The 8,248-nt window shown below is 39.2% G+C and overlaps 1 long non-coding RNA gene across 1 annotated transcript; it reads left to right on the top strand.

Annotated features, from left to right (window-relative positions):
* The first annotated feature begins 361 nt into the window (after window positions 1-361).
* On the top strand, window positions 362-5,189 carry LOC146461363 (uncharacterized). The gene is made up of 3 exons (XR_014857431.1): window positions 362-546; window positions 3,662-3,751; window positions 4,568-5,189. It is a non-coding gene; the product is annotated as an uncharacterized LOC146461363 (long non-coding RNA).
* Window positions 5,190-8,248: the final 3,059 nt, after the last annotated feature.

Below are 8,248 nucleotides of genomic sequence, written 5' to 3'. Positions count from 1 at the left end.
CAACCGTTGTCGCATACAGACCTCTATACAATACTCCTGAAATAAAAGTTAGCTTTGAAGCAATCTGTCTGTTGTGCTTTATTTGCAGAAGTTTGAATTTTCGTTTTTACTTGTTCTAAAGATACAAACCTCAACATAATCTTCCATGGTGACTAACAATGTCGGCGATAATCGCCGACATTGTTAGTCACCATGGAAGATTATGTTGAGGTTTGTATCTTTAGAACACACGGAAAATTTTTGAAGGTTTATGGCGCTAATTTTGAATTTCGAGATACTGTACGCTTACCGTCGCGCAACCGGTTCTAGTAAAACCTTTTTGTCTCCTCTAATAATACTGAATACAGATGACCATAAAAGTTAAGAAGGGTGATGTTGAAATGCTAAAGGCATTCCTGAACAAGTGTGTTGGGGAAATTGTGGCTTCAAAGCGCCGAAGAAATGTCGAGAGAGCGGGAAGACAAGAGCCGGGTCAACAAGTACAACCGCCGTCTGCAGATGTTCCGCCGCAAATGCTCTTAGATGATACTCCGGTTTCGTCAAACGGTAAGGTTTAATCATTTGGAACAATATTTTTACTTAAATGACCTTCTCGCTACATCTAATTTGAATACAATATGAATACAAGCGCTCTAATCTGCTCATTATATTACGCTATTGACATGCAAATGAAGCGCCATTTTTTTATGCTCGAATAAACAACGAGTGTCGCAAATCCTCTACGTTCGTAATAACGATCTTGACAAAATAACAATTCAAGTAATTGTGACAAAACGTCTGCATTCTAAGTAATACACAAGATTTGCCAAAGAATATCAGACAATCACACCAGTCAGCGGATTACAGCAACATCAAGACCGCTTCCATGCCTGGTCCAAATAAACTTATTGCGTGACTCGCAGTATTAAACGGGTAGTACAAGCGAGAAATTTCGGTCCAAAATGATACCCTTCTTTCCCAACTAACTCTATATAGCAAACCTTTTTCTACTGAAAATCCATATTTATTTCCCTATATATCGGTGAGCTTTTCTTTAATACCAGCAAACCTGAGATTCAGCGGGAAGAGGAAAACACTGTAATTTTGGCGGGAAGAACCTCAACGAAGAACGTTGAGGTGTCGAAAAAAGTTTCCTACAAAACGTACCTCCTGCAGTTTCATTTTGTGGGCGTGGTTGAGACTCACTCCTCTAAAACGTTTCGACGCAACCAATTCATTCAGTTGCCATATAAAAAGTATATCTAAACAAACCATTAGTGTTTTTTTGTGACAAGCCAAAAGATGAAAAAAAACGCTAAACTCTGAATTTGGCAAAACCACAGCGCTAAGATGTTTAGAGATTCTTGATGTTTCGCAAACTTGGATCCAGGATCAGTAAAATACTTGACTGACGGCACGACTGATGAAACTGAAAAAGTTGGATATAGGCCTGGAAGTAAAAATGCATCATTCTGTAATCATTCCAGCCTCTAGTCTCTTGTGGACGGTAGACAATGTGCCGAAAAACCTAGTGTAAATCCAACACTTTTTTTAATAACATGATGTTTTCGAATCCTCTGAATCTTTTATGGAGTAACTTTAGATATTTTTTTGAAATTTTTTTTTACAAATTCTACAACGGCGGGGAAATCGAGAAGAGGACACTTTGTCTTGCCTTACCATTTTCGAGATGACAAAACCGGAGGGAATTGAAAACATGGTAGTGTGGGCAAGGCATAAAAAGTAAGTAAACGTGTAAAAGCAAGATATTAATAACGTACTATGCGAAAATATGCTTCACCGGCGAGGATTCTAAGCCCGGTCTCCTGCATTCAAGGCAGACGTGATAACCACTACACTACAGGCGATAAAAAAAGCGGTGAGGGTAAAAGGCGGAAAGAGTTTGCGGAATGGTATGTGGAATGGCGTGCGGAATGGCATAATTATGCGAAATACGATTTACGCGGGAAATAAATTAACTGAAGAGCGCGTCATGTTTTCGCGCCAATTTTATAAGAGCAGCAGCTTTTTTGATGCTGCGGACTCTTGCTAAATATTAACAACAATTCGAGGATTTGATCGTCTGATTGTTGATTTGGAAGAAGTGAGGGTAAAGAAAGCGATGAAAACTGTTTATAGTTTTCGCATTCAAGGAACTATGAGTAAATCCGTAGTAAATTAAATTTCATGTTCACTTTACTCCATGCGACTTCGGTTGACAAAAATAACTTGGCAGCGTGAAGTCTTCTCAGGACAAAGATTGATCCTTTACCGAGGGCAAATAATAAACATTTTTTTCTTTTTTTTTTTAACCCTCGGTGAAAGATCAATTCTCATACCCTGTATGCTCGATGATTCATTTATCATGAGCGGGAAAATGAACAACAATTTGACTAAAATGGATTTGTGATAAGAATAGTTTCACAACCTTTCACACAACCAGTGTCGATAATTAGACACCATACTTGTCATCTGCTTTTTTGCTCTAGGGCTTTTTCGCTTTTAAATCTCATTTTAGGTTGGGACGTCTGGTACTGAAAGACCTTAATTAAAGACGGATATGTTTAGTTCGATAACGCGTAACTGAACTATAGCTACCTGAATCGCCGTATTAAATAGCTAGGTAGCTAGCTCATGCGATCAGCAGCTCAACAGTGACTTGCGTACGTATTCGTCGCTCGACGAAAATGTAAGGTGAGAAAAAGTAGAACATATTTTTCCCATGAGTTGTACAAATTATAACCGTCAAAGAGTCTGATAAAATGACCGAGTTTAAATTTAAAATTTCTCACATAATAGTTTTGGCCTTGGACTGATGTTACTTCTCCAGTCTGGTGTTGCTTTTTGTCTAGGCTACTCGCTGCCACGTTCTTTCTGTCAACTAAAAATTTAATTTATTCTTAGTTCCTTGAATGCGAAACTTCATCGATTTCTTTACTCTCACTTCCTAACCAGCGATCAGACATGTTCTATCCCAGGCGTATATTTTCTAATCATCGATCTGTTGTTTGGTTGTTTACAGTCAACCCAGGTCACGCGTGAACAGTATTTCCAAGAGTGAAATGAACATTCGAATTTCTCTTTGTAATGTCCGACGTGTGAATGAAATGTTGGACATTTCTCTGGAAAAACTGAAAAAAAAGATTCAAAATTCTTGGGAAACAATTGTTATATTTGAAATATTCAATTTTGCAATGTAAAGAAAAATTCATAGCTTTATACCGTCAATAAGCTAGGGAAATTTATACGGGAACTCTGAAATCTCGTTGGCGATTTTCAAAACTGACATGTAAATTTCAAAATTCCGTTCAAATTTCAAAAATATCGTTCACGCGTGACCTGGGTTGACTGTTATAGTCCGCAACATCGAAAAACTGCTGCTCTTATAAAATTGGCGCGAAAACAGGATGCGCTCTTCCGTTAATTTATTCCCCGCGTAAATCGTATTTCGCATAATTATGCCATTCCGCACGCCATTCCACATACCATTCCGCAAACTCTTTCCGCCTTTTACCCTCACCGAAAAAAAAAAGTGCCTGTATTGCTTTGGGAATTTCGTTTGAAGGAACTTCAAACACAATCAGTTTATTCAATTTTTGGTTTTATTTTACAAATTCGCTAATGGCGTGTAAACAGAGAAGAGGACATATTTCAGACCAGTTTTGTCTATCATCCCTTTCAGAGAAAGAGCAAAAGTTCCACGAGGAAAATCGCTAAAAAAGAGTTAAGATTGGATTAAAGAAAAGAAGGAGAGAAGAAGACGAAAGGAAAAGTAAGGGAAATCTTTGTTAAAGTGATGAAGTGATGTTAAGGGCAGTTTGGAACACAGAAGAAAATTATTTGGCTCACTGAAGTATTTTTTTTCAAAATCTCAGAAACTGCTGAAGTAAAGAAAGGGTAACAAAAGCTTTGAATAACTTTAAAAGAGTAGTTTTCAATAGAGTGTTGTTAAACCAAAACCAAAAAAATTACTCTGACCAATCGAAACAGACGTAAACAGCGCAATGAGCCAATTAGAAATTCGAAACAAATACCTGTAATTAACTGGTGCCAAGCGCGGGAAAATACGTGAGAGAAATCACGATTTGTTTTGGTTCTGTTTCGTTGGTTAAGAAAGTGGTGCGAGTTTTGCCAACCAATCACTGAGCGCAATAAAGCAAAACTTGAACAAAGCAAACGCGAAATTACTTTTTGACACTCGGTTGAAAACCGCCTACTAGAGGAGCAACTTGCGGATTTCAATCTTTGGCAATCTTGGGAAGCCAAAAGTTATCTCTATAAATCCCAGCTCGGGTTTCTGCCAACTAAATATTGCCTTAGGGAGCCTTGGCAATATTTAGTTAGAAGTCGTCGGCTAAGTGTCAGACATCTTCTGTATAGGCATCCTTCGGAGGCTTGGACAAAATGTTGGTATTCTTCTCACACATGTTCATGATCATTTTAAAATACCTAGCGTCATTTGTGTCCAGTTACATGAAAAGCTGTCCTTCATCTTTGCCAATTGGAATAGAGTTATTCTTCTGACCTCGTTTTCGTGAACGAATATCAGTTTGATGAGATAAACTTCAATTATTTTTTCTTATTCCAGGGAAGTGAGGCCAGACTCCAAGTACACGGGACGAAAATGAAAATCTACCTTTTGAATGGGACGCGACCAGGGAATTTGCCGTACCATAATAAATTCAAGCCAGGAAAATTAAACCAGCAGCGAAACATGCGTTACGGTAATCTGCAGGGGATTGAATGGTCATTTACTGTTCTGTGGATGTGCATGGTCACATTTGACGTGAAAATAATCCTTTCACGTGGACTAACGAATAGACAATCTTAATTATGACAAATAGATGGAAACATGCTGTTCCTGGCTCTTAATAATCCTACCAAATGGTGTTGGGAAAGTAAGAAAGAAGGACGAAAATTGTTCGGCAAAAGCTGTGTCACGTAATCTTCAAAATAGAGTGATGATATAGTTTGCGAGCCAAGTTGAAGGCGAGATTAAACGTGTATGTAACGTGTAACGCTACCTCTGAAATTATCTTACCATAGTAACTGAACTGCGTTGCAGATAACATGAAAAGTAGTATATTCATCTGTTTTTCAAGACATTGTGAGACTGAGTAAATGTCTCAATTCCCGGGTGACTCTTCTTTCCTTGTTCGCTCCCTCACTTTTCATCGCTCTTATGTTTTGGTGACCCTAGTTGTTGGCGTGGCTACAAGGTTGAGACCGATACAACGTAGAATTACGTTTTAGAGTGTACTATATTTCGGCTGCTTCTCTTACCATTTGTATTTGTCAAGCCGATCAGATCAACAATTGATCCAAGTGAACGTATGCCAGCAGGATTAACGCCACGGTTGTTCCTTAGACGTTACTCACAAGATTGAGGTCCGTCACTGCACCCAATCTTAGTTCGGTACCTTAACTCCACCCTCCCCTCCCCCTACCCCCATCTTGGTCTATGCACCTTTCCTACTGAATCAGGTTGGGTAGGCAAACGCGGAGCAGGTTAAGGTGCTAACATTTTCAAGAAGTTTCAAAACATCACTCGTACCAATTTACGATGCTATGCTAATTTTATGTTAAAGGAGGTTTGATGTGTGGAAACATAAGTTTGCTACTCGTTAGCGTTTGTGAACAATAGTTTGCAAACTTTAACTTGCTCTTAAGTCCTGGTCAAACTGCGCATGATAGCTGATGATGGTCAAAACTATTATCTATTATCAACTATGAAGCGGGTGGTCAAACGGTTTTAAGAAACTCGAGCTGAGCCGACGATAGTTTACCGTGAGATTCTAGTGTCAAGCACTCGCCGAGTGTAAGTTAAACATGGCGTCGCATGGATGAATTTTGCGTCGCGAAAGAGGGCGGCAGCTTGCTTCTTTTTCTTTCAGTTGTTGGAAGGACTAACGGAAAATGAATCTAGAGAGCTCTGGGGGAGAAAATAGCTGACCGAATAAATAACTATCATCAACGATCCTGCGCGTGGTCAAACGGAAAACACTATCATCAACTATAACGAAGAATTTAAACACGCTCAAAATGAATGATAGTTGATGATGATCGATGACAGCGCATGATAGTTGGTGGTCTGCTATCATGAACTATCCTTGACTTTCATGCGCTGTTTGCCCAGCGTTTCCACTCGTAAAAACTCAAAACGAGTCGCGTACTCTGCGTCATATAAAGTGCCATTGTGACGTCACCATTCAGTTTGCTCTTTTTCGCGGAACAGATCAGCTGTCTTTTCGTGTGAAAGGCAAAAAGTATCGTTATGAGAGAGAAGGTGTTGTTGGAATTGATTACTGCGATTGGAGTTTTCTTTCTGCTATCACATTACACTCTTAAAGCGAAACGAGAAGGTTACATACGTTTATGGTTTCTTTTTTTTATGACTTTAGTTTTTGTCGCACTCGGAGAATCTAAGAGAAGCTTTTTTTCACATCAAAAGGTTTTAACTATTCTCAGCAAATCATGCTCGTTTTCATCACTGTATATCAAAATAAAAAGATAAAAGTATGATCAGGCTATAACGGCAAGAATTTTAGTACCGTTTAATTTTTAGAAACTTAATTTACTTTTTTTTCCCGAAAACCAAACAATTTTCGGTTGCCATGGCAGTTCCATAAGGTGTTCCTCGCGCGCTCGTGTCGCCATTACATTTTTTTCCTTTTAATTTTTGGCGCGCGCTTAGACGGTTAAATCGAACTTCGCTTACGCAAGTATTGACAAGTTTATTTAATTATCATATCTGTCTATATGGATAAATATAAACTTCAGTGATTCGTATTTGCCGCACGTTGAACAAAAATGGAACACAAAATGATACCAACACCAAATTTATGCAAGGCAACTACACAACAGTCATTCGCGCACTCGTTAAGCTAGGGAGTGGGGGGACTCAACGAATGCGAGGATCAGTCCGAAAGGTTCGAAGGGTTGAATGCGTGCACGCACCATGCCAGTCCCATTCTCCAATTCGGAAACGTCATTGACCTTGTATTCTATAAGATCGCGCATTGTACTGGCGGGAACAGACTCATGCAAAAGTATTGACTACGATCCCCATCTCAAGCTCAAAAGGGTCCCTATCTTGTAACGCGCATAGAGGCCTGGGCCTGCCTCCCTTGATAATCTTGATCTTCCAAAACGGAAGAACCGCCCCAGAGGTTAACTTGAATTTTAACTGTTGTTAGAGACAGAGTTATCGGACCTGTCACCTGGAGTTTTTCTAGGGACCGCTAAATTGGGGGAGCTTGTAAGTTCTGTTACGCATGCCCGCATTCTCCTATAGCTAATCGAGACCCGCTTCCTTTCTTTCTGAAGACTAGGGCTAAACGCTCGCCTTCACGTGTTAACACTCGCGTTGGAAAACACAAATTGGTGTGTGAATGTCGAAAGAAGAGTCTGCAAACTATGTCGGTATTAGCACTAAAATACAATAAATTAAACAAACGAACGAGCGGATTGAAGGACAAATAAATGTAGAAATGAATGAATAAACAAACAAACAACTACATAAATAAACACGATCTTTCTATGAAATGATCACGACTGAAGCCAGTAGTAATGCTTCTATGTTAAACAAATAAAGCAACTAACTATTGCAAACGTTAACAAAAGATATATCCTTGCACGTTTTGGGCATGCGTACAAAGCAAGGCAAAAAGGCTCTATGGTTTAACCTGAGTATACTCTTCCCCTTTAGAGTAACAGTATTGAACAGTGCCAAGGCCTTCTCTGCTGCTTAGTGTAAAGCCTTTAGTTAACAAAAGTAGCACTTTATACTAGCTAAAGGGTAATGAACTAGTGGCTTTGAGCTTTAAGTATAAACTAAGGGTACTACAAAGAGCCTGTGATACCCCTTTGATGTATGGTAGAGCCGCGGTGCTGTTTGTTTCTTGTTTTTGGTGCTGTTTTGCACCAATGATTATGGATTTCCAATGGAAACAAGAACTAGTGGTTTATGCATCAGTCAGTGCCAGCAGAGCCCAAACTAACCCCCTGTCTGGGTAATGATGGAGCATTTTTCCTCACTGTACGTCCCAGGAGCCGCGCCGGGCATTTGTCCACCCCAGAGCCGGTTGGGAACAGTCAAATGAGACAATTATCGAATCATAAAAGTGAATTGCATAATATTTTGATCTTGTCGGGATTTGTTGTTTAAAGTGGAATTTGTTCTAACATATAATTGAAAATTGAAACTTTTTCGGAAATAATTATGTTCCTGTTGTTTCAATTTTGAAAGGGAAATGCATTTAATAGTAAT

Source organism: Pavona decussata, unplaced genomic scaffold, assembly GCF_977016875.1.
Source record: "Pavona decussata unplaced genomic scaffold, jaPavDecu1.1 SCAFFOLD_199, whole genome shotgun sequence".
Classification (NCBI taxonomy): Eukaryota; Metazoa; Cnidaria; class Anthozoa; order Scleractinia; family Agariciidae; genus Pavona; species Pavona decussata.
The sequence above is the reverse complement of the archived record's forward strand: the minus strand, read 5'-3'. Positions and strand labels throughout refer to the sequence as shown.